Source organism: Carettochelys insculpta, chromosome 8 (genome assembly GCF_033958435.1).
Source record: "Carettochelys insculpta isolate YL-2023 chromosome 8, ASM3395843v1, whole genome shotgun sequence".
NCBI lineage: Eukaryota > Metazoa > Chordata > Testudines > Carettochelyidae > Carettochelys > Carettochelys insculpta.
The window spans coordinates 32404971-32432751 of record NC_134144.1 but is presented as its reverse complement, the minus strand read 5'-3'; the positions used below and the strand labels follow the sequence as shown (position 1 = coordinate 32432751).

Genomic DNA, 27781 nt, shown 5'->3' with positions numbered 1-27781 from the left:
GCAAATTAATCAGCCTTTTTAAATACAGAATTCTACAGATGAATAGCTGATTACATATGTCAGTGTAAACGTCTTGTGGCTAAACAGGAGCCATAATAAACTGTAATGGTGGACTATCACTAACTAGATTTAAAGTAGTTCAATGGGAGGGTTAGAAAAATGGTAACTGAAATGGAAATTGCCACTGATTACTCACAGCAGAATTAGCATCTTCATTTCCCGCTCAGAAATAATTTCTTTTTTTCCCAGGGATATAGTTACTGTACGATATTGGAGTAAGCAAAGGTTCACAGAAAGCAAGCAGCCACCAATGAAACAGAAATATGCTGACAGTTGTGAGTCAGTGTGCAGTTCACCCTGTATAAAATAGATCTATAGCAACATATTTATGGCCCATGCAACCATACTGTTTTCTGTCTTTGGTGTGCAAGGATTGTAAACAGAGGAAAAAATTTGTAGGCTATTAAATCTACCAGTAACAAGGCTCTTAAAGCCAGGTTTATTGTACCAGTGTAGGAAGGCAGAAGCTTTCTTTTTTTGGTCTGTGAGTGTTAAATCCCCTGTCTGAAACTGGATTCCTGGTCCGGTATCATTAATCTCACTGTATCTTAGGAAAAGAGGGAATGGAGGGATGTCCATAAACTAAGGGCACCACCTGGTGGTTAGCTAGCAGAATATGGCGTTGATAAAAATCAATGAAAATTCATACACTGAGAAGTCCAGCCCATGAGCAGCTTTCAATAGCATGATCTGAGATTTATATTTTGAGGTAAATAAAATGAAATAGTCCTCAGTGTTTAGATTTTACTGACTTTTATGCACTCAGGCTAAGTGTTATCCATTTCTTCCCCATACAATCTGTTTTGTGAGCTGGCACGGCATTTCAAAATGGCTTATTTTGATGACATGGTCATAATTCTAAATAATTTGATATCCAAACATATACAATAAATTGTGGTCTTGTCAGAAAATCATTGCATAGAAAAACCACTATGTTAAGTTAAACAGAAAAGAAGCAATTGCATGATCTAAATACTTTGTCTTAGGGTTTTGGTACAGTTTTGTGGGAAAAGCTGAACAAAGAAAATATTTGCCAAAAATACCAATGCTTCTTTTGTAGGTGATAAAATAGAAAGAGAGACATCCAACATGTACTCTAAAATCTAAGAGAAACAGTGCTTGATGAGCAATTTTTTATTTTTGCATTTTGCATTTTAGAATGCTTGCAAGTGTGTTTGTATTATAAATATTCAGAAACAAATGTAATTACGGCATAATTCTTTCACTTCAAACTGAGAAATCAGAGAGCACACTAAACATATGCAAACACATGCAGACTCTGTACATATGCAGAATTGAAGTTCTGTTTATATAAATGTATGTAAGGTGGAATTTAAATCTTCAATGTCCAATAAAATTGTATGTCTGTTATAAAACTGCTTCACCTTGACTCAAGACTACAGTGAATCCAAATTAAACACCCCATTTACTCTACTGCAACAAGCAGAAGGGTTTGCTACACTGAACAGTGAATATGATTACAGACAAGAAACACGTATTATCATTCTCTTTACCTTCTGTACATATGACTGCAACACCTAAACAACCCCCATAAGCCATGTTTTTTTCCAGTTCCTGCTCCTCTCACCAGGAGGTTTTGATGGGGGAAGAAAGTGAGCTGGCATGAAGTGTTTAATTTTACATTGCTTCCTTAATTATTTAGCTAGATGGACAGGCAACACCAGTGGTTTAAAATGTAAGGAGGAATCATATTTTACTACAAAATGTCTCCCTGGATTTCATGAAGAACTCAGTGTCATAAACAGAAACAGCTGGGATATTGAAGGCAACGTAGATTTCTATATGTTATATATGTATGTGCTTTCCTTCGAACTCTAAGTGATGATCCATTCCATAGCAATGTCTGTAGTTCACAAACACTGCTGAACGTATAGGGGCTTTACACTTGAAGACCTGTTAATTCATACTACATAGTAAATCCATTGTTTTAGTGACCAGTTGTCAATTTTTTTAAAAAAAGGTTATGATGGCTGATGTAATTTGAGATGCACATTGTCCATTTATGCTGTTTTCCCATTCTGCTGTAGCAGAATCATTATAGCATTTTGATGTTTTTTGTTGTGGCTTATTAAATTAGAAACTGAAGGTTTGTATGTGTATATGTGTGTGAGAGAGAGAGAGAGAGAGATGTTTTGTCAAGCCAAGTAAAGTGCAGGCAAGCAAAGCAGACAGTTGCTCAGACAGGTCTGAAGTGTTTCAGTCTTTATCTGAAGGGGGCTACCCTCTAGTGGATTGAAGGTGAATTTTACTTTCCTTTCATTTCCCATTCTGTTCTTCATTTATTAAATGCAGTGCACCTTCTCTCTAAGGATATTCTTGGCTATTAACCTTCATGCATGATACAGGAGCTGAATGTTAATATTGAAAGTATTTCTTATCGAGTGTGACGTTGGAAAGAAGGGAGAACTTATGCTAGCAGACCAGAAATGCAGGTTCCCAGGTTTTTAATTTTTTTTATTGTTGAAGCTAATATTAAAATAGTTGCGAGTTTAGATATTTTAGATCTAACATCTAGGGCTATAATGCAGAGCTCCTGACATATGATGTAAATGTCCGTGGGCCTGGGAAATTTTAAAACCAAATGTACATTCCAACTCTGTGTAGTTCCTTATGTGTATAATGGATCAAATCAAAAATCCATTTGTACATCTGCTGCCATGCAAAGGGTTTAAGCCTAGATTCAAACCTCAAATTTTGAGGAAATTCATATCTACATTTAAATGCTGTGTCTTGGATCATCTCTAGTTAAAAGTCTAGTGACCGAGGAGTAAGGTAAACGTCAGGGGGACAAGACCAGGGACTAGGAAGAGTAAGAGATGAGACTGAAACACAAGGCTGCCTCGGCCTATGCAGTGAGTTCTGTGTGGCTTTGCTGGGTTTAAGAATCTGTCAGTCAGCATTTAGTGTATTTTAGTTCCAAGGAACCAGATTTCTGACGCTGAACTCACAACCTCAGGCCTGAGACTGGTTAGCAGTACGTCAGAGCAAGCCTCACACCTGGCAACTTTACTGCCTTCTGCTAAGCAAGCAAAAAACTGGGAGCTTTCCCTTCTAAGCATAAGACAGCTAAGTGCTTTTCTGTTTTTTTTTTCTTTTCTGTCTGATGTGTTTCTTCCTTCCCACCTCCAACATCAAAGTATTGGCTAGGGGAGCTCAACCCCATGATTTCTGGGAGCTGTATATTTCCCTTCTCCCATGCCCATTTCCTATGCCCCAGCTGCCAGAGCTGTAACCCTCTGGTGCTTTAATCACTCCATTAATCAGCCTTGTGCAGTGATCAGCACAGTTGTGGCTGTCATTGCCATGAGGTAGCCAGTTACTTCCTCAGGACACAGAGTTCCCCCCAGCCCATTAAGAGACTTTGTGAGAATGATCCATATTGCCACACCAGCTAGAAAGGATATTTGTTCTAGGTTTCAATTAAGCACATCTTTTAATACCGTCTGGTTGGCGTAAGAGATCAGACTTCAGAGGCCAGTTCAAAGGCAATAGTTGGTAGGTGAGAGATGTATATTTCTATGCCATATCTAGGCTCTGAGAGCATCACAATTTTACTATACTAGTGAACTTGAACTTTGTACCAGGCACCAGCATACACAGACAAACTGTCTTCCCCTTGCTCGCTCTGGCCCTCCCTTTTACTGGGACCCCATTCTTTAAATACCCCTCTGAAACCCTCCCTCCCCCCACTCATGCATCTGATGAAGCGGGTCTTTGCTCACGAAAGCTTATGCTTCAAAATATCTGTTAGTCTATAAGGTGCCACAAGATTTCTTGTTGTCTCCATATACTGCTCCTAGGGCATGGCATAACCATGACCATATGACTGTGTTGGTGCATGGGATCTGGAAGGTATTATGTAGTGTGTATAAACTTCCTTCATTTTCATTTCTAATCAGAACAATTTATTCATTATTGTTATTTGTGTCAGGGCAGCACCTAGGCTACAACAAACAGAGAAGCACAAAGATCAGGAAAGTAAAGTTTTATCTAGGTTATATCTTCTGGGACTTTTAAGATTACCATATTAAAAAAAAGAGGACACCCCTGACAGGGAGTGTATCTGTGTCAGTATCTACCAACTCATGTTGTATTGTAAAAACGATGACAAGTCCTGTCACACCTTATAGATACCAAATTTTTGGAGCATAAGCTTTTGTGGGCAAAGACCCGCTTCATCAGATGCATTGGAATGGAGGTTCCAGAGGTAGGACTAATTATACAGACTCATAAAAAGAAGGGACTACCTTGAAATTTTCTGCTCCAAAACATCTGTTACTTTATAAGGTGCCACAGGACTCCTCATTGTTTTTGCGGTTACAAACTAACAGCTACCCCTCTGATGTTGTATTGTGTTATAATATATATACCATAGTTGACTTTTCAAAAAGAGGATGCCCTGAGAGGGAGTGTATCTGTATCAGTATCTACCAACCCACATTGCATTAATGTACTATATATATGCCATGTATATACATATCTATATCTATATCTCTATCTATCTATCTATATATATATACACACACACACAAAAACAACAAGAAGTCCTGTGGCACCTTATAGAATAACATATTTTTTGGAGCATAACCTTTCGTGGTACTCCCTTCTTCTCATGTCTGCATATGTGTGTATATATTTATACATATACACACATATACAGACTTATGAAAAGAAGGGAGTACCACGAAAGCTTATGTGTGTGTGTGTGTGTATATATATATATATATATGTACGGTACAGTGTGAGTTGGTAGATTCTGATACAGATACTACAGATAAACTTGCTGTCAGGGGTGTCCTGTTTTTTGAAAGGTCAACCATGGTAGTCCTAGCCTTCGTGCACTTTGGAGCTCTAGCAAGGTGAATAATACCATGACACCTGCAGATTATTTTCAGCATGTTATAAAATGCAGAATTAACGCATAGGGCACACTCTGATTTATAGGGTGGGAACTTGCCATGTTTTAAGTGTTACGAGGAACCAAATACTCTGCCATTTGCTAGATTTCTGGCTGCTGGGGAAGGCTGGAACTCATGGCTATTTCAAGTCTGAGTTATCCTGCCTACCCCTGCTGGAAACCCCTCTACCCCCTTCTCAGCCCTTCTGGCATACCTTATTCTTTTTCTGAACCTCCATGTTTCTGACCCTTCCCTTGGGCCAAGAAGAAGGTATGTAAGAAATCAGCACAGATAGTGCAATACTGGAAAGAATTACAAATGCAATCACCAGTATGTCAGCACCCTATATGTGGCTGTAGAGTTGGGTCACAGAAGCTGGTAGAAGAGATGACTTTGGCAGGAAGTTTGAAAATCTTGCTCTGCTGGAAGAGGGAGGGAGCCTCTCAGTTCAGCAGGGGGCAAGAGGGGTCTTTGTCTGAATGAGCAGACTGGCCTGGAAGAGGATGCAGGAGTGAGCTGGGAATTCTTGCTAGCAGGCTGTCAACATATTCCCATCTCTCCACTGAGAGCCCGCGGGACACAGTCTCATCTTGGAGTTTTTAAGGTTCAAGTTGTACCATTTCATGCCACTTCCAAATTTGAATCTGAATTTTGCAGTGTGGATGAGATGCCACTGTGGTGCTAAAAGCAACACACACACATCATTCCACACACATCAAATATATATGAATACAATCTGCACAAATATCTGCAGAATATGGACATATCTGTACACAGACTGGCTTCCAAACACAAGCTTTGCCCTAGTACAATCAGATCCTTATATAATTTCTCAACAATCAATTCTCTGTGGTGTTTTGGTTCCACTCCTTTGTTTGTGTTTTCCTTACTGTATATTAATGAGTGTTTGCCCACCAAAGTGTTTTGGCTCTGGCTTTGCAACTGTGCATCAAATCCAAATGCCATGTTTGCATGCATATATTCAGTGAACAATGCAAATGATTTACCCCTTGGGATAAAGGAGTTGAAAATACAGATGGTCGTGATACAGTCTGATAAGAATGTAAACAAGAAAATATCTTTGTTGACTTATTTGTTTGTAATCAGTAATAATTAGTTATTGTCTAGAGATAAATTACATTTTACATTCCATAAGCCTTTCAATGAACAACAACTATATGAAACCAAAGCTTTGTTTTCTTAAAATTATTAAGGACTAAATGTTTATGTCAAAATCTCCCCTTTAGCAATATAACACAAGCCTTGTCTAAATATATGCTGCTACATTTGCTATTGTTCTGTCTGTCTCCATCAGATGTAACAATAGCTAACAATACAGGCTTCTTCCCGGGATAGTGAAGGGATCTGAAAATTTTAACTTCTACAGAATTCTGTGGTCCCATAACTGGACATTTTACTTACTTTTAGTTCTTGAGGGAGGGTTTCTGAATTCCTCAAAGCCTCCACTTTATCATGCTTTTCAATGAGAAACCCATATGGCATCACTGCAGTAAAACAATCAGTTAACAAAAAATTATTTGTGAAATGGTCTTTCATACCAGGGACCTCCTACACAGACAATTGTTAGTGGTAACTGGCCTAGGTGAGGATCCCAGGACATGTAGTGGATGGCATGCAAGATGACATTCTCACTGTACAGAGAATATTTACCTTTGTTACAGAGATCCCTAATGGAGGTTTCTTAGAGTTTAATATCATTTGTGGTGATCACCTAACACCTCCAGTTTGCATTAGGAGTCTATTTAATAAACATAAAATGGGAGCTTATAAATTCCCTACCACTTGGCATGTCAATTTAATTTTGCTGAATAATTAATTTGTGCCTTTTGGCATCCTTAGTGCTAGAGCTGGGAACCCATCATCTTCTCCTGTTCTCCTCCACTCCTAGAGGAGATCACTCAAAAACGGGGCATTGGATCTGTGAGAGACAAATTGCTTTTAGCACATGGGAGCCTTCAAACAAATCAGTAAGGACAGACCTTCTTGTAGTTAACTCTGTTTTTTTATCCTTTCCAGAATTTGAGCAGCTAGTAGAGGGATTTGTTAAGAACATGCGGAACAGAGCTTTTGCAGTTCTAAGCTGTGTCTCTCTGGCCGTGATTTGCTGCCAAGCATCAGGTTTTGGGTTTTTTTTATTGGTTTGTGTTCTAAGGTGAGCCAGAGCTGAACTGATCAGATGCTCCTGCTTGATAGCACTCAGAAGGGACTAGGCAAGACAAGGCAAGCTATTCGCATACCCAATCGTTCTGTCATTTCAGGGAAAATAGGTTTTTGTGGGCTGGTCTATTTCCAGTTGGTTCTGCTAACAAAATACTGCCCAGGAATACAGGCACACTAAAGATGAAATTTAGTTCACCAACATACTGGTGAAGGAATTACGCTGTAGGAGAAAGAAGTGCATAGGGGCAAGAAGGGGCAAAACCCACTACCAAATAGGGCAGATGTGATCCCATCAGCCCATACATCAGCCTGTGAGCTGGAATATCAGCAATTTGTACAAGCTGTTGGAACTGTTGGGTCCCTCTCCTGCAGCAGAACCATATTGTCAACAAAATTCATGACATTACTTGGGTGAGCAGAGGATGGCAAAGGCTGATCCACCAGATGTAAATAAACCCACCTGTTCTTTTTCAAAACGCTACTCTATAAAATGACAGAGTAATGGCCCCATGTTATGACATCTCTTCATGAGCCAAATGACACTTCAAAATCATGGCATAGATAGCTGTGCTAGGAACCAGAGGCAACATGTCTAGTGGTTGGAGATGGAGTCTGAAAGCCAGGAGATATAAAACTTACAGCTCTGCCACTGAGTCACTGTTACCTTGAGGAAGTCACTTAATCCCCGTCTTGGATTCCCCAGCCACTAAATGGAGATCATTTTAACTCAGCTTTGTTGTATGCATATTGCATCCTACCCAATCTTATTGTATATCTGAAGGAAGAAATGGATTTTAACCTTTATTTATTTATACAGGTTGAATCTCTCTAATCTGGAACTCTCTTGTCCAGAAAACTCTGTAATCCAGCATGATTTTAGTTAGCTGGACAACCATATACCATAGGTATGGCCAAGTTTCCCATGGTCCCATAAAGTTTGTTTACAGCCAGCAGTCCTGGCTCACAGTGTTCTGTGCTGTTATTTAGCTCTAATTTACCACTCAGAGCCCAGTAAGCATTAGAAGTGCTGGTAATGTGCTAGAAAATATTGACCTTCCATCGTCCACCAAATTCTCTCATCCGGCAGCATTTGGGTCCCAAGGGTGCTGGATGAGAGAGGTTCAACTTTTACTTTTAAACACCATTGAGTTCCATGAACTTACTTCTAATTTACATCAGTATAACTGACAGCAGAATTTGTCACATATTATATGCTTAAGATAAATAAAAGAATCTATCTTCTAGCAGATTGTACATCACACTGGGGTACAGAATGGGGCAGCAGTGTTCATGCTCAGAGGCAGAAACCTAAGTGTTTAGGGAACTTTTAGAGCAAAAAAGTAGATGCCAATTGAGCTTAAGTGCCAGCTAAGTTTGGTAGTGGCTGAGCAGAGGTTGTCTTAAAATCAGCAGTGCTTGATTCTGGGATTTAGGCACCTAGGCACTTTAGTCCCTTTGTGAAAGTAGCCCTGAGTACCCTCAATTCCTGTTAGAATCAACGTAGTGGCAGTTGTGGTTGCTGAGTGTGTGGCAGGACTAGGTCCTGAGTTGTCATCAGCAAGTTACAATATCTAACTGATGAAGTGAGTCTGTGCTCACGAAAGCTTATGCTCAAAACTTTTCTGTTAGTCTATAAGGTGCCACAGGACCCTTCGTTGCTGTTAAATATCTGAGTGAATAACGAGCCACTACAAGTAGCTATCCTACAGCAAAGAAATTTCAGGACCAGACTCCAAAGAGAAATTTCTGAGCTACAATTCATCTGCAAATTTGACGCCCTCAGCTCAGGCTTAAACAAAGACTGCGAATGGCTGGCTAAATACAAAATCAGCTTCCCCTCCCTTGGTGTTCACACCTCCAGATCAACTGCTGGTAGTAAGCCTCACCCTTGCTGACTGAGCTAACCTTGTTATCCCCACCCTTACTCTGGCTTATTTATACCTGGCCCTGCAGATTTCCAAGACCAGCATCTGATGAAGTGAGTCTGTGCTCATGAAAGCTCATGCTCAAAACTTTTCTGTTAGTCTGTAAGTTGCCACAGACCCCTTTATTGCTGTTACAGATCCAGACTAACACGGCTACCCCTCCGCTACAAAAGGCATGGCTCTCAAGTGCCAGTATTACTGTAAAGAAATTATATTGGGTTTCATTTGTTAAAATACTTTCCTTGATACAGGATTAAACCTATTGGTTTGGGTGTAAAACAATGCTTGTGCCAGAGCTAGCACGCAGCTAGTTTAAGCAACTGAAATGGCTTCATTTCTTGATTTAAAACAGGTTTTTAGTTTCAGTAAACTGCACATATTTTTGTTTTCAAGATGGTTTATGATCACTGACTTCAGCCCACTAAACATTACTCTGCCACATGTCCTGAACTGCTTGGGACAGTCCCAGCTGAAGGGAATACATTCAGAGGTTATGTACACTCATTTATACAGCGGCAAGAAAAATGTCTTCACATCTGTCCAGAACCTAGTTTTACTCATTGGCAAAGGGGATCTTGCCAGAGGTTAACATTGGCCCAGGAATCAGAGAAGGTGGGTATCATTTGCATGCTGTAAACAGGCCTGCCAATGTGGTGGTGGGGGGAATCAAAGGGGCAGTTGCCCATGGACCCAGCATTTCAAACATGCCCTGAGCTCCAGCTGCTGATCAGTGTGGCTCTGAGGGAGTGTGAGGGTTGGGGAGCAGGGCTGACTGCTCTAAGCCTGGCCCCTTCTGCCCTGGCCCCTCCCTTCTCAAGGACAGGGAGCCAGGCCCTCCTCCCACCTTGCCCCTGGGTAGGCAGCTGTTAGCACCACTGACTGTGCATTGTCCTACAGGCTAAATCCTAGCCCTACTGGAGCTACTGAGAGCTCAGTCCTGGACTTCAGTGAAACCAGTGGAGTAAACCTTGTCCTTTCTTCCCCAATGCTGGTGTTCCCTAGCTGAGGCAAAATAGTTCAGTTCCACTGCAAAGGGTGGGCAGGACTTGTGGAACCTATACACAGGATGACCTCTGCCTGGATGCTAGGGGGCCCTATTTGCAGTGGGTTCTTATTCGTTGTTATACAGGGGTGGATAGAGGTTGGCTGTGGACATGAAAGGGCACAAGGCCACCAACCATTTGTTTCCATAGTAAGAAACAGCACAGGAGCTGTGAGAGCTTCGACTGCTTCATGAATTTCCCTCATCTTCCCCAAGCAACAAACCTCAGGTCAAGCCAATCTGCTGGCCAGGCTAGGCCTCTATGGGTAGGGGACTGTCACAAAGAAGATCGTATTTAATTTAGGAGTTTTTGGGGGGGGAGTTAAATAAACTTTGATTTATAAAGATTTCTATGATGACACTGTCTGTTAAAAGTGCTACCAGCAGATACTGATTTATTACAAGGTACTTCAATAAACTTTAATACTAGTTTTTGGCTCCTTTTTGGGAGCAGGAAAAGTTGTTGCGTGTTTTTAAAATTCTACATCAGCTGCCAGTCATGGTCAGCGAATAGGATATTTATTCAAGATGCACTTTTCTTGAGAAATAATCCCAAAGACATTATTATTTGGAGTGAATGAGATTTAAGATTGAATATCTTTATAACAAAAAGTTTCCTGGAAATAAATCCATCAAACTAACAATTGAAATAGCCAGATGAAATTACAAGATTGACAAAGGTTTGGATAACTTAAATGTGTTAATACCCTTAAAAAAATCAAAGCGGAGTATAAATATAAGTCCCATTGTCTGGCCTGATGCAGCTTAGATTAAAATAATAATGCAATACTACTTTACTTTGTATAGGATCTCGGAGACTTTATCCCCAAACACTTCAGAGTTAATAAGAAATAATACACAGATGAGAGAAAATACAGTGAATGTGCACAGGAGGTGTGTTCATCTGAGATTTAAGTCAGATTGGGAGTCAATGAGGTAGAGAGATAAAGAAAGACTGTTCCAGATGGCAGGAGCTGCAGAACAGAAGGCTGTCTCAACCACCAATTAATTTAATAAAACCCGCCAGTTTCATCCTGAGTTTTGCCTTCACTGTGTTAGGTGCAAATGAACCCCAATTTAAAATGAAACTAAGCGGTGCAAAACCACAAAAAAAAAAAAAAAATCCCAAGACATCCATGTTACACTTACACTTGCACGTAGACTCCTGCATCAATACTTGGCACTCCCAAACTCCTGGGCATGCAGAACTGGGAAAGTTTTTTGCAGATGTAATGAACGTATATGTTACGAAGTTAAAACATTTGTTTTTCCTGGGTCTGATTTCTGGGAGGTGGCAAACACCTGCAAACCCCCACTTGATTTCTACTGTTGTTGCAGATGCTCAGCACTAATGAAGCTGCCAACTGCAAGGGACAGGATCCCTTGTCTAGGCAAAGAGAGGCAGGAGTTGGAGAACCCACTCATGGTGTGTGTTCCCTGTGTCTGTGGAATGAGGCCAGGCTGGTCACAGGGCATGATGTTATGAATCCTCCAGCCAGCTGCTGACATCAGCTTTTTACATAAGATATGCAGAGGGTGACATCAGCCAGTAGGCTGAAGCAACCTCTAAGGACTAGTTCTGTAGCTACTTCTGCTGCTGGAGGGGAACATTCCTCCCACCTGCACATCTGCCCCTTGCCCAGGTCAATACTTAGGCTGGATTCCGGGTTGTAAAAATGCTGCACCTTAGTCTGGGGTGAAGATCAACCCTGTGATAAGCCAGCATAAAACCAAAGTAACAGCACTGATATCAAATTTGTGTCTTTAGATGAGTAGAAATGCTAAGAAAAGACATCTATTCATATACTTTAGGTACTTTTGACAGACATAAAAATATATCACAGATAATATGTGCAGCATGATAATCTACCACCAGCAAGCCTGATAATTTTAAAACTCAGTTCCTGAGCCTGACAATTTCCCCACTGTCAAAGGGCCAGCAAAACAGTTTAACCTGGCATTGTATCACAAAGATCGTCAGATTCCATCTCCTGTAGACCAAGGCTCAGGGTGAACTCCAAAGCTGAGAGACCACTCCAGGTGTCAGCCATCCAACAGCCCATTCTCATCTATACCAAAGGGCTTTAGCCCAGGCATTGCTACTGATTTCAGCTGCAGCTCTAGGGTACAGGAGGAGGTAATCTCTCAGGTAAATCGGAGCTAAGCTATTTAGGGCTTTTTGAGGCCACATCTACATTACCAGGAATATCAACCAGCTCAGGGTCAATCCTCCAAGGTTTGATTTTGCACTTCTGGTAAAGATGTGTAAAATCAACCTATCAAGGGTCAAGTATCAGAGGGGTAGCCGTGTTAGTCTGTATCGACAAAAACACTGAGAAGTCCTGTGGCACCTTATAGACTAACAGGTTTTTTTTTTGAGCATAAGTTTTCATTGGTAAAGACCCACTTTGTCAGATACGTCTGATGAAGCGGGTCTTTGCCCATGAAAGCTTATGCTGCAAAAAATCTGTTAGTCTGTAAGATTCCACAGGACTTCTTGTTTCCTTCAAGGGTCAGCAGTTGACCCCTGTACTCCTCACTAGTGTGAGGAGTAAGAGAGGTTGACATGAGAAACTCTCCCATTGACCTTTGTCAGTGAGGACAGCCAGGTAAGTTCATTTCAGATAAACTGATTCTAGCTATGCAATTGCCGTAGCTAGCATTGTGTATCTGAAGTTGACTGATTTTCCTAGTGTAGACCTGGCCTAAGTCAAGCCTAAACCTTATATTTCACATACAAACCCACCACAGGTGAAGACAGTGCACTTTCCAAGCAGGCTTTTGCATCACCTTGAGGTTTTGTTTGTTTGTTTGTTTGGTTGGTTGGTCAGTTGGGTTTTTTTGTTTGGTTTGGTTTGGTTTTTTTGGGTTGAGTGGGCGGTAGGATGGTTTTACAGCTGGCCCCATGCATAGTGGAATTGCAGCATCTTTGGGTGATGACAGTTACAATGTTATAACCACTTGGCCATATGTAAACAATAAAGAAACCAATCAACCCATTGACTGCTGAAACTGGACCATCTAACTGAGGTAAGAGACACTAACTGGATTCCTAGATTATGAACCTGATCAATAAACAAACGCACATACTCACCACTGATGGGTTTTCTTGTGTCTTCCAAGATGCACTCACATAAAATGAGAGTAACATGGTGGTGAATCAGACCCTACATGTGAAACTAGATCTTCCTTTGATTGAACAAGACATTTTAACTTAATTTTTTTGCTTAATATCTAAAATATAATACACTAAAAATCTAGATTGGGGCTATTGAACAGGTGATAGTAAAATACCGTGTTAGACTTCCATTTATTCTATCCATCATTACATTGATTTACGGTTCATACCAATATCCGATTAGGAAAAATTGTGGCTCTCCATAAATTAAATTGGCTTACTTTTGTTGTCACGTAATAAGAACAGTATTACGTCACATTTGAAAAGACCTAAGGGTCAGAAAACAAGAAGTAAAGAACAGTGCTATCTTAACAGCATATGAGAGGTTTGAATAGCAGATTCCTGTAATGAAATATTAGTTTAAAAGGTAACTTGCCAAAATAATACTAAGCTAACACTTATCCCTATAATAGCCTTAATGGCAAAATTAGTAATACACTAACTATTTTTTATGAAAGAGAGTCTGGTATAATGACACTAAATTCCATGCAAATATCCTAGTTATTCAGGTATAATTTATTGTAGTTTTACTGGAATTTTTTTCCCTCGGATCTTAAAAGATTTTACAGCCTCAATTACAGCACTTTTACTCCTAATAATCAATATTGATTTTACTGTATTTTTTAAATTTATTTGTCTTGTTTTACATAGGATTCAGATCTCAATACAATGTACAAAGTGATACATTATTTTCATTCTAAACTCCCATTGATTTAGTTAAATATTTTGGATCACCAATAGATAATTGTGCTAACATTATAAAAAGACAAAACAGAACAAAACCTTGTTTTCTGTTTATTAGGAAGTAGTGATTTTGTGCCATGAACAAATATGCAGAGAGCCTGGAAGTAAGAAAAAGAAAACAAGTAGGATGGTCTGGTGGCTTTCTTGTGCCTTTGCAATGTCCGTATTGTTTCCCATAGATTTTCACTATGGAGCAGAATCTCTAATTCAATGCATTACTGTACCAGACTCTTACTTGGGCCAGATCATGTCCTTCTACAGTAATCTTAGTGGGAGTGGGAAAGAGGCCTCAGGAAACTGGACAAGATGGCACCCACAGAGCTTCTACTTCATGTTCTCCGTTTGTGGCCTAGCAGAGAGGGGCAGAATGTGCTTCATCCTTCTCCCCTGCAGTTAAAAACGTTGCTGGGAACTTAAACATCAACCCTGCATATTCCTGGGTCTCTGGGTAGGAGACCTCTCCTTTCAGGGAGTCTGTCTCCTGTTGTCCTCTACACAGCATGCCCTCAGGAGCCATGACATGCTTGACTCTCACCTCTGAGGCTAATTCCATAACTTTGCCCTGTACTCTGGCTCGGGCCCCATCCCCATGTGGGAATTAATATCGCTGCTGGCCATATTAACTATGTTGGAATGTGAGGTGCTATCTTAAAAAGCAGATGAGAGATTTGAAAAGCAGATTCCTGTAGAATGTAATGAAATATTCACCATGCAGAGTGGCTGCTCCCAGTTTTGCCCACAGCAACATTTTCTGAACACCATGACATTCGCATACAGGGGTTGTTGGGCTCCCAGGTTTGGAGACACTATACAGAGGTAATGATGCCTCATTCCAGTGCTTCTCTGACACTTCCTCTCTGATACACCCTCCCGTTGTCAGAACAGAGGGGTGTGGTCGAGGACCTGCACATGCCATTGTGCATGGTGGGTGACAGTGCCTCATGCCCTGGCTCATGAGGTCCAACAATGGTCACCTGGACCCAAGCCAGGAACTCTTTAATGCCCACCTCAGCCAGCCATGGAATGAGGCAGAGTGTGCCTGTGGCCATCTGAAGGCACAGTTTAAGTGCCTCCTGACCCAGCTGGACATTAGGGAGCACAATGCCCCCCAAGTTGTGGGGTGTGCTGTGCCTTCCACAACCTAGGGGAGGGGAGGAAGGAGATCTTCCTCCTGGGATAGGGGTGGACGCCAACCATGGTTATGAACAGCTGGGTGTAGTTCCCATCTGCCAAGCCCATTGGAATGAGCAGTGGCTCTGCGAGGCCCTGAGGGAGAATTTCTTCCAAGGACCCCAGTGACCCTTCCCAGAGCATCCCTGTGGGGGCCTTGGGCACACAGCCTTATCCCGTCCCGTCGTATCACTCTCTTACCCCTCCCAGGCCCTTTCCTGATAAAGGTCCCTGAATGGGTGGCAGGTACTCCTGGTGCAGCCTGGCCCTCCCCACCCCCGCCCCCAAACATGTGCAGCTTGCAGCACTGTCCACAGGAGTGGGTGCTGACTACCGCCTGTGGGCATGCTAGAAGCTGCACGCCTTGGGAGTGTGTGTAGGGTCAGGCTGGTGCCCATGTGGCTGGCTCACTTCCAGCTGTGGCAAAGGCTGCCTCCCACAGCCCCTGGGCTATGTGACACGCGGGGAGCTTACCGGAGGGTCCCTCAAACAGGTCTGGCACTGCCCTGGACGTGCCCTGACTGGAGGAGGGTGTCCGAGTCCAGATCAATGACCAGAATTCCCTCGCTGGCGTCTGAGGCAGTGTTGCCCTTCAGCTCCGGCTGGGTCACTGGCTGCTGCTTCTTTGGCTCTGGCTGCTCTGCCAGCTCTGATTCTGGAGGCAGGAGCTCCTTGGCCATACCTACAGTGGCAGCTGGGGAGGAGGAGTCCTCAGGAGGCTGTGGAGTTCCTAGTAGTTTGGGCAAGTAGCAGGTCCTGCCACCAACCTCCTGGCTGCGTTCCAGTCCTGGGGGGTACCCTTGCCTCAGCTCCTTGACCGTCACCCGGACTTTTTCCATAGTCCTAGTGGGGTTGCCCCATGCTGCCAGGGCGGTGGCAAGCCAGGTGTAGGTCAAGGCATTTTGCCTCTAGTGTGGGGGCAGAGTCCAGGAGAATGTTATCTTCAGCCCAGAGCCCGATGAGGGCCTGGCTCTTGGGCCCAGTCCATGAGGGGGCCCACTACTTGCTGCCCTGAGGGAGGGGGGCTCCTGGGACCCCTTCTGTGGCTCCCCCGATGCCCCCAGAGTGTCACGGGGTTTCTGGCTGTCAGCTATGGCCCAGGGTGATGTTGAGGAGTGGCTGAGAGGGCATAAAGGATGAGGAGCTTGTGGCTTTGCTGCTTGCACACTCTCAGCTTCCAGCCACAGAGTTTCTGGGGTTCCCTGCACCTTTAATAATGGCTGGAGACAGAGAGCATGCAGCTGCGATTGCTGTGGACAGGGCATCCTCTGACAAATACGGCTCTGCAAATAGGGCTGCCCAGTGAACCGGTAGCCTTCTGTCAACAAAAGAGCCCTGGAGCATCTACACAGATGTTTTGTCGACACAAAACTGTCGAGAAAGGCATTATACCTGGCCACGGAGAGGTATAACACTGCCGGTGAATGTGCAGAGCTTTGTTGGCAGACGGTCGACAAAGCACCTTTTGGGTATAGATGTTCCATGGGTTTTTCTGACAAAAGCCCAGTTTTGCCAGAAAAACCCTCTTGTGTAGATGTAGCCTACCTGTAGAGCATGTGGTTTTATTAAGATCTCCTTTTCCTTAGCACCGGGTTTATTTCACCATGTTTGGATGTTAAAAGTTACCTTTTTCCTTCAGAATTACTGTTGACTGATTAAAAGAGTAGATCCCAGGGGCTGTCTTTTCCAATCAGGCATCACACAAACACTTGAGCTAAGTTCTGCAGAACGTTGGAAACATGGTATGTTTGCCATCACATTAGTGATGCTATAATAGGCATCACAAATCACCTGGACATTAATAGAATGAAATCACTTACTGCTCCTGAAAGCAGCTTTATTCTCAGTTGGTGTCCTGAAGGCACCATGTGTGCAGTCTTGAGTTTCTATCACAAAGGAGAAAAATTCAAATATAACATTCCTATTTTACTTGCTGCTGTTAGTTTAGTTAAAGTCTTTACCTATCACTTCTGATAAGAGAATTTTGCACATAATTAACACTGGAAAGAGTCTGTCAAAATGTAACTAGTATCACATGTTGAACTTCAAATGATCTCTGATTATTTGAAAAGCCATAACAGGGCAGGATGACTTTTAATGACTGTCTTCTGTCTCTCACTTAAATGCAATAACGCATCAACAGTGTTTCTATAGCCCACTACTGCTGTTTTGAAATTTGATCATCAGACACATCTGAAGACTTCTCCCCAAGCTCTGCAAATGTGTCACTAACAGAGGCCTATGTGCATTTCCCATTTGGCTTAGAAAAATGAACAGCTTTTCTCATCTAAATCCATGTCAAACAGACAGCAGTGGTAAAATTAACTATTTCAATCAAGGAAATGGGCTGTTAACGTCTTTGATTTGCTGTCAGGGAAGAATTCTGAATCATGCCCCTGTTCCTAGACCAATTTGAAATGTTTAAAAAGATGGTTTAAGTAACAGTCCAGCAAGAGCGAAGAAAGCATATTTATATAGTGTCAGAAGAAAATAGAGTTACTGTCCAGAAAATAAAATGTCTAGCGTCTAAGACTTAGCTTTCTACTTTTAATTTACTTTCACTTTGTATTAATACAGTGTTTGTTACACCGTGTTCAAGAAAGCATCCAGTTTCTCCTGTGTTATTCTAGCACTCAAATGGATAGCTGTAAAACAGATAAATAGTAGCTGTGCACCACTGACTCCTGATCCATTTTTCATCTTTTGAAATAAAATCCCCAGAGTGTTTTTTTTCCAGAATAAATTGGTGATAAAAAAAAGTTATCTTTTGATGTGTATACTTCTGAGCATGGCAGATTTGTGGAGCATTTTTTCCAGATAGGACTCACAATTTGCTTTTTCAAACGTGTATATGGCAGAATGTGGTATTCAGTAATAGACATATCATACAAAATTAGGGCTTAGAAGCCGAGATACCTAAGGGCCAGATTCTGCCACCTTTAAGCACACTGATGTATTTCAGTCCACAAGTAAGCCTATTGTAATCAATGGAACTACTTGTGAAGTAAGATACAACTTATGAGTGAAAATGGCAGTATCAGATCCTAACTCTTTTATCATCGTTGGATGCAGTTCAGAAAGCTGCTGTAATGGGGCAGTTGAGGATTCCCATTTGGCCAGCTGTTCTACACCTCCACTTGTGGGGGAGTTGAGAGCAGGGGTTTGCTGCAGAGAAGATAGGAGGCAGGCGTTGTTTAGTGTAGTGCTAAAAGGCTTGCCTCATGCCAGGGAATTTAGAGCAGTCCTTGGGCTTCCTCAGTTTACACAGAGATCCATTTTGGCCATGGCTGTTGCAAGATCAAGGAAATGGAAAATTGGCACAGAGATATGCTTCTCCCTGGCTGAGAATTAAGCCCATTTAATTTAACAATTTTATCACATTCATCAATTTGAAGCATAACAAAGAGACGATATTTCGCTATGTAGTTCTACTTAAAGTCTGACACATAGGACTATATTAAAAATTTCCAATTCAAGGAAATCTGGTCACATTTTGAGCTGCAATAATATCAGCTTAATGGTTCTCAATAATTTACTGCATATTATCTGTGTTTTCCTGTTCCAGACAGACTTTTTTCAAACAATGCCATCTATAGTAAGACAAAATATCAGATTATATGGCAAAAAATGGGAAAAGAGTTTTAAAAAGAAAATGAAGTAAACCTCTATGCTTATAACTTGAAAGCCCATGCTCCTGTTCCTCTTCATGCTGACATTCACAATAGATGCTTACTTCTGTTCACCCAGATAGTCCAGCCTGTTTTTCATGCAACGCCATCAATCAGACAGCTATCCAAGGCATTCATCAGACAGATTCATAAGAAGGCAAAAAATAGCAAACTAAACTGACAGTGTATTGCAAAAAAATTAGACAAAGAAGCTAGATTAGTAAAAAGTTTAATTTGCCACAAAAATGAATGACAATTCTCAGTGAACCACCCTTATTTAAAATGTGGCATCTATACTGTACTACAATGTTAGCTTTCTGGTCTGCAGGATATTCCATCTTCCATAATCTATTAAACCATGGGTGTCCAACCTTTTGGCTTGCCTGGGCCGCATTGAGTGAAGAGGAATGGTCTTGGGCCGCATATAAAATATATAATATAGTTAATGTATATAAATCACGTAATAATGTTAAAAGTTTACGATCTTGTGGGGCCACATTACTAGCTGCCCAGGGCCGCATGAGGCCTGTGGGCCACAGGTTTGACACGCCTGTATTAAACCAAATGAAGTTGCACTGCTATTAACTTAGGGCTCGTTGATCCTACAAGTTCTTGAGCATCTACTACTTACAATGAAATTAAAGGGAGATGAGGAGACCTCACCTTTTGTAGAATTGGGCCCAAGAACAGTAAAATTACTGTGCATAAGGGCCTTCTGCAAATCCAACTGAGGTCGATAGCAAAACTCTCATTGTTTTCACAGCACAGGTTCTGCTTTGGTGACCACAGCAGGAAAATACTGCAGTCTTCTCCCTCTGCCGCATAAAGGCTTACCAGATCCTTGTATGCCAACCAATCCAAGGACAAGCAACAGTTCCCAGACTCAGAGAGGATAGGAACATAGATTCATAGGATGAAATCCTGGACCCCTTGAAGTAATTGGGAACTTCACTATGCATGTTCCTGAACCAACGTGCCCTAGTGGCTGGGAGTCTTGTGGCAGGGGAACCAGAGTCTGGGGCTGTTGGCAACCTGTCCGGGGCTGGCGGAATCAAGGCCGGGAATAGGGCCAGAGGCCAGCAGCCCATCTGGAGCTGGCAGCAGTGGGGCTGGGAGTGGGGATAGTGACAGCAGTGCCAATCTGATGGCTGGGGGCTGGTCCAGCATCAGCAGAACTGGGCTGGAGGCCATGGCTGGAATCAGAGCCAGTCCCACAGCTGTGGGGGAAGGGAGCAGCAGAGGGACTGGTGGCTGGGGCCGGGAGCAGAGCTGGGCTGGTGGGCAAGCACTAACCTCCCCTTGGCTGGCAAAATCCTTTGTTTGGGACCGGTCAAGGACATCCAACCCACAGGTGGAAAGAGTTGTCCATAATTTTCTTAACAACCAAGACAGAAATGCCCCTTCCGTATGTCTTTCTGTCTGTATATATTAATATTATAAAGTGGGTGTACTCACAACCAGCCTTTCCTCTAATTTTTTCCACCCATGTGAAGAATAAATTTTGTTATGTGCACCGAGGCATATATAGATGTGCAACACCAGTAGAAACACACACCACCATCTCTGCTAATCAGCAGGACACTAGTTGACTCTCTCTTGGGTGGCTGCCCAAACATACAGCTTACAGGGAACACTGCCCACAATTATTTTCACACAATAAAAGTAGTGATGAGAAGTTTGTTGGGATGGTTCATAAATACAGCTGGCTAATTTTTTGACCATTGCATTTTAGGGGATGGATTTTTTTTTAAACATACTAATTTTTCATTTCAAAATGTTTTGTTTAGGAAAAGTCAGAATATCCTGTTTTGACTTTTCAAGATGGTATTTCAATTTCAAGCGGTTTTTCAAAGGGGGGGGGGATGAAAAAATCACTCACGTTGACCTAATCAAAATGAATATCTTGATTTTTGTTTTGTTTTAAATCAATTCAAAATGATTGGGTCGATTAAAATGCTTTTTTTTTAAACATTTTCAGTGTGAAGAAAATTTTAATTTTTTTTTGTTTCAGTTTGAATTGAACTGGATAGTTTTTTTTAAGTTTCAGTTTTGCCCCCATTAATCACTTCAGCTCTTTTAATGAATAGTCTCCATTTGAGGTCTGGAGCCATAAGGAATATGGCTACTGAAATGTTCTCAGCAAAGATCTGGAGCCACCAGATGAGACTGGTGATAGCTAGAGATGGGCCCAGACAAGAACTTCATATAACTATATCTAATCTTTTTAATGTATGTGATATTGGGGGTTGGAAGAGTTGAAGAATCTAAACAGCTCTGATCTGTGAGGACTAGACTTGGTATCTTGGGAAAGAGAAGAAAGGGGAGTGGATAAAGGCTTTGTCTGGAAACCAGGCAAAATTGATCAGCTGTGGGCATATTACGCGAGTGCTCCCATTGAGTTCGATAGAACTGCTCATGATTACACAGATCTCCCTGCCCGTACAGAATTGGGATCTGAGTATGGTTGCTGCCTAAAAATAGATAGAACTTGTCATCTTTAGTTTCTCTCTGAGTTTTTCAGGCTCCTGTAACCAAAAAAAAAAAAAAATTCACCTAGGCCACCAAACCCTTTGTGGAATAAATCCACTAATGACTTTCATTTGCTGACACTCACCTAGTAGAAAGAGGATGCATAACCCTTTCCTCTGAAAGGAAATGAGGAACTCCATCTTCCATGTGTGAGAGTTGAGGGGAAAGCTAATTACTTTTTCCATGCCAAGAAAGAAAGGACATGTGGCCAGAAAGAAATGTGAATTCTATTGACTCCATGACCTCTGTGTATATGTGAATCTGGTTTGTAACTAACTGCACTGGTACTGGTTAGACATTTGCACAGTGTGTGGGGCACAGTTCTCAAAGACAAAAGAGAACACCATGAAACTAAAGTAACATAGCATAAATTCTGTGTCCATTTAGCAATCCATTGATTTGGTTAACCCATGCATTCATCAATCCAGTTGGGTATCAAAATATTTAATTTTTGCCAAATTTGTGTGTGTGATTTGACAGTTGTAAGATACCCATCACCTGAGGTGATGGGTGTTTTTTAGAAGTCTTTATATAGAAAAGGAGAAATTAACAGGTCACGGTTGGTGATAATACTCTAGGTTTGGAAATCACTCGAGAAACTTCAAGTCCCCAGCCTTTCTATCTGGGAACTTCCTATTCTCCTCCTCCTCTTGTAATTGGCATTACTAAATAATGTTTTGCCCTGTGATTAATTCACAGTATAGGATCCAGCCTACTAGATTATAATCATATCAAACTACAACTGCTCTGAATTGGAGTTTTGTGTGAGTAAGTTACTGACAGATCAGAGCAGAACTCTGAACTTCCAACTTCCAGTCCTAAACTTCCTTCTCTGCATGCTGTATCTGTACCGTTCGCATCCTTGTGTTCACTCTGTAATTGAAAGAGCAGTGTCTCTATCAGCATAAGAGACGGATCTGGCAGCGGGAGATAGGGAGTAGGACATGTTTCTTAATTAATTCTTTGGTGGCAATTTTCATTTTCTCTTCTGATATTTTTCAGGATCAAGGATCTTTTGTAATAGAAAAAATGCTTTTTTCAGTCACCCCCTTTCCTTGTTTCATGATCAGGAAATGCAAGTTAAATTATTTTTATTCATTGCTTACTGTTTTACTATAGCTAAAACATTAAAGACAGGCACTGCCATACAGGGATGAGATCCACATAAGAAAGAATAAGGGAAAAACCTTATAAATCCAAGTCCATTTACTGGCATTCACAATAATATAATGCAAAATAAAAGGGAAAGTGCATGCGCATATATGAAAGAGAGAGAATGAGCACTTGAAGTAAAATATAATATAATTCATTCAAAAATATACATGTAAACCCCAGGCACAAAAATCTATTTTATATGTGAAAGATCACTGCAGAAATTCCCATAAAACTGACAATAAGGGAATGTAGTGCTAAATCAGTCTATTAATATTACAGATTTTTTTAAAGACCCATGTGCCTGGGAAGCCTAAGGAAGAGTCACTGCAATCATGTATGGCGGGGCTATCCTCATATTTTGTAGCAGAAGTTCCATATCAAAAAGGCTCTTAACAGCATCAATAGTCTGAACAGAGGTTTCAATCTGTGAAGAAGCAACTTCACCTTAACTGAACACTAAATAGCAGCCTAAATGCAAGTTAGTTCTCATTATTGAACATTTTTTCTGTTCCAAAAAATAGCAGAGGGGGAAAAAACAGTTTTCCTCTGATCCAGGAAAATCTCCATTTCCTCCATTGCACCCTGTAAAATCCTTTCACTCGTTATCATTGAAAGAAGGATTAATTGTAAGGGTAACTGCTGAAGTTGTTGAACAAGGGTCTGGATTCAAAGTGTGCTGCCTTTCAGAGTAGAATAACACTCTATAGATAAGACAAGAAACAGTTCAAGACAAGTGAATTATTTGTCTGAATAACAAATTTAGTGACCTGCAGAGATTTGACCTGAGACAGAACTGTGTGTCTCCACTTTTACTGCCTTCTGACCTGCCCTTGTTACAGATTGAAGTTAGACATCCATAAATATCTCATAGCCAAAGAAAAATATTTATTCTTTAAGTAAACAGAATGACTTAAGTTCTGTTTAGTTACATATACATTATGATATCTCACAATGATGTAACCATTCAATAGTTAATTCTCTGCAACGTAATTGTTGTCAGAGCCAGCCCAGCTGGGCCCAACTGGTGGGTGGGGCCCAAGGTGACATGCTGACAGTGGGGCCTGGCGGTGGGTGATGGATGCTATAGCCAGTTGGAGTGCAGGGCCTTGAAGGCATGTGGCCCAAGGCAACTGCCTTGCTCACCTTTTGCTAAGGCCAGGCCTGGTTCTTGTGGATGTTTTGGCATGGCTGTAACTTTTTCACAGTTTTCTCCCTAAATGAAATTCTGGTAAAATTGACTCAGTTTTGTGAACTCTTTAAATTTCAACAAAACTGCTTCTTCAGATGTAATATAGTTCCATCAAAGTTTCTCTGATCAGTTTTAGGAATTAGTTTGCATACTCTGTGCTTGAAAGCATCCCCTTTTTTGTATACAGCAACTTTCTCTTCATTCTCAAAAAGCACTTCTTCCATTAACCCTTTCAACAATAATCTATCCATAAACTGAGGGCAGAATTGGAACTACCCAGGGTGGAAAATAAGCCTTTTTAAACTTTGGGGTAAAATTTAGAAAAGACCCAATGTTACTGACCTACATACTACTGGTACCTATATGACACCATCAGCACAGTATCTGAATACTTCACAGTCTTCCGTGCATTTATTTATCCTCACAACCTGTCTGAGCTAGGAAAGCTCTATCAAACCTATTTCACAGAAGGAACTCTACAGAGGGAACAACACAGTGTACATCAATATAGCAAGTGACATAACTGTGCTGGTACAGTCCCTACAATGTAGAAACAGCCCTTAGGACTCACCTATTCAGGAAAGTTAATTCAGATTAAGAGAGGGTGTGATTTAAAGCTGAATAGCTGTTCCTGATTAACTCCCTATGTGGACACACTTGGTCACGGATAAGAGTGCTTTGTTCTGAGTTAGCTTAATCCAAGGGGATAAACTGTAACTGAAAATCAATGGCATTTAAACTCCAAAGTGCTTAAGTCACTTTTCAAAATAAGACTTAGGGTGGGATTCAGAGAGGTACTTAAGTGCCTAACTGCCATAGTTTTGATGGGAGCGAGATACTTAAATATCTTTGTGAATCACACTTTACAGACTTTTAAGTCACTTGTGTGCTTTTAATAGTTTTACAAGATGGTGCCTATGGTGACCAGGCCACAGGCAGCAGTAAATAATAATGGAATATATCCAAATGTAAGAGTGTTAAAGTCATGCTGGGTACCAGTCATTTTTGCTGTATTGAAGATATCTTACTGGATGATTTTGGTACAAATTTTGCTTTCAATTACACTTGTGCTTCCCAACTAAAGTAAGTTAGTGGAGTCAATTACATTAATAGGCAGGTGCAGGTCTTTGCCCACGAAAGCTTATGCTCATACATTTCTATTAGTCTATAAGGTGCCACAGGACTCCTCGTTGGTTTTGCAGATCCAGACTAACACGGCTACCCCTCTGATATTTCTCTCAGGTTTCCTTTACGTAGGTTTGTTTTAATAACAATAATAATGAGACTGTGAACTTGGCAATAGTTTTAGTATATAAATAGCATGAAAGAGTTAATGTTAAACCAGGCTGAAAGGTATAAGTTTGATTTTAAAAAAATAGAAAGGCAATTGCTAGACCTGTCTGGAGATGGCCATTCAATGATCTGAACCTGTAGGACTGAGATAAATTACTTCTGGTAACATTTTCCTCTTGGAAAATCACAGATGAGACTAAATGAGACATTTTATATATATAGCAGCAAACAGTCATAGGTACATTTCATTTTGAAAGTCCCATCTGTCTTGCAGTCCAAACAGTTTTTGACACCACAAAATGACTGCAGCACTTCACATTATATGAAAAGGTTATAAGAGCTGATACACATCATCGAGTCTAGAGAATATGCTGCATTTTACCTTACTTAGAAACTATCTTAGCGAATTGCTTAAAAATTAGACCTGCAATTTATTCATTCTCCAAAGAATGTGATATTTGGATTTCTAGGTACCCTGAGCTAACTATGCTCTGGAATTAAAGACGTAAATTTCAGTGGTTGTCTGAAGAACAAATACAACAAACAAATGAGATTTTTCCTTTGATTACATTTTTAATCGCCAGCATTAAAAATTTGCATACTAAGACAAATTTTAGCTGACATATTTTTCAGACATTGATACAACATGCTGCTTAAAGCTAATTCTGTGGGGCAATCCACAATGCCAGTTTTAAAATGATAATGCAGACTTTACTGTTAACCTCAAAGTAAAGAGCTAATTAGCTCCTTGTTTATAAAATGGTACCAAAATCAAGTAAAATAATTTGAGATAATTGTCACTATCACCCACAAAAACAAACGTAGAATTCATGCAAGATAATGAATGGAGGGTTCATCTGTGATTAAAGTGGGGCAAGGGTTTATTGACATATATCTTAGGAAGAGAAATATCAACAAAAGACTGAGCAACTAAAAACAATGCCATCTTCCTCACCATGATGCTAATGATTACTTCACCTACGTTTCTTTAAAGTTTGCCTTCTGAATGCACATTAGTTGAATCCTACACGTTCTCCCATTATTACCAAATGATACATAAAGTTTGGAGAGATGATTTTTCCTGTTCGTTAGAGGAGTCTGAAAGGTGAGCAGTCCGGACTATTTAGTAAATCATTAGGGAGGCACCACATTCATTTTTAAAAAATCATTCTATTTGGGGTAGATTTTCCCTTCATGTCTGCTTTCGGAAGAAATCTCCTAAATGTTGGGAATGATTTTTGATGGACAACAAAGACATTTTTTGTTTTGCCAAGAAGAGAACATAGTTGAACTGCCTCATCAAGAGCAGGCTAAGAACTAGACTGTAACTCATAAATTGGATCCAATCGCCAGGAGGAAATTAGTCTGCTGCTGGCAAGTTTGCTGCAGGTGGAGGGTCTGAAACTATGGGTTCTTCTGCTCCCCTCCTCAGTAGTCCTTCAGAGGCTGTTATATACTTTCACCCACTACCCACAATCAGGAAGTCTATATAGGGGAATGAATGGCACCTGTATGTTTCTTTATTCTCCCATGCCAGCATTTTGGGTGAATAACAATCTCACAGCTACAGTATGGAGATGGAACGGTGGAGTGGCTAAAAAGCTTATTTCCAAATTCACAAGCGATAATAATACCACTTACAACAAGCTTATGTTTTGTTAATTCTTATGGGGACCTGATACATTCCGTAGAAAGTCCATCTGGATAGTAGCAAGGTGCTCTGTTTAATAGGACAAGGTACTAGAGAGCGGTGGAAAAGAATTTACACACGACTTCTCCTCAAATATGAGCTTGCAGAAACAAAGGTATATGGTATCTAGAAACATCAGGCTGCCTTGTCAGCATTCTGAATCTGAAACAATGCTTAGGGACTGTTTAGAATCCTGAAGGAAAACAGCAAAAATAATGCTGAGCAGATACATTTTCTTATTTTAATAATAGGAGACAGAATTTGAGGGAATCCAAACCAACACAACATGGCACAACTCAACATGCCCTGGTAGAATATGATAGTGCACACCATAATGGAAGGCAGATACACCGAAGATCAGTTGCACCCATTGTTAATGAACAGTACGAGTTTGATGCCATACTCTGACTTTCAGAATAACAGATGATTTATTGAATCTGCACAGTTTAATGAAATCAGGAGTATTTAACTAAATGTCACCAAGACCCCTTATTCACCATGAAACAGAGTTTATATACGCACACGGAGGAATACAAGTCAATTTATTTATCTTCTGTAGCACTGTAAGGTCAATTTTTATGTACATTACATAAAAATATAGTGCTGTGTACTTCTTCAGTTTTATTTAGATTGTAATTACTAAATAACACCATATACAAGTGATAAGGAAAAATAAGCCTTACTACCTAAAACCAGAGCGAGAAAGGGAATTAGAATAAATTTGAAACATACTTAATAATATTTTGTATTTATATTACAACTTTCATTCTTCAGAAGGCCGAAGCCCAAAGCCCAAGCTTAAATAAAAACACTAACTATAGATAACATAGTTAGTCTAATTACCTGTCTAATTGATGTGTAAACTCTACAGATTTTGGAGATGAGAACAAGAGTACCATTGACAGTTTAAACAGCAGAAGAAAGTTAGGTATAGGAGGCAGACAGTATCATGGTTAGCCAATACGACTGTGCGTACTTGAAACCTTTTTTCGTACATGAACTTCTCATGAACATAAAACAATGTCCACAAATATGGTG

The 27781-nt window shown here is 40.8% G+C and overlaps 1 protein-coding gene across 1 annotated transcript in view; it reads right to left on the bottom strand.

Annotated features, from left to right (window-relative positions):
- Positions 1 to 27781, bottom strand: part of LOC142017084 (uncharacterized) — a 173161-nt gene that overhangs the window by 116832 nt on the left and 28548 nt on the right. Inside the window, exon 3 of the transcript XR_012646432.1 lies at positions 6402 to 6484. The gene's annotated coding sequence lies outside the window, so the exon portion shown is untranslated. The remainder of the gene's footprint in view (positions 1 to 6401; positions 6485 to 27781) is intronic.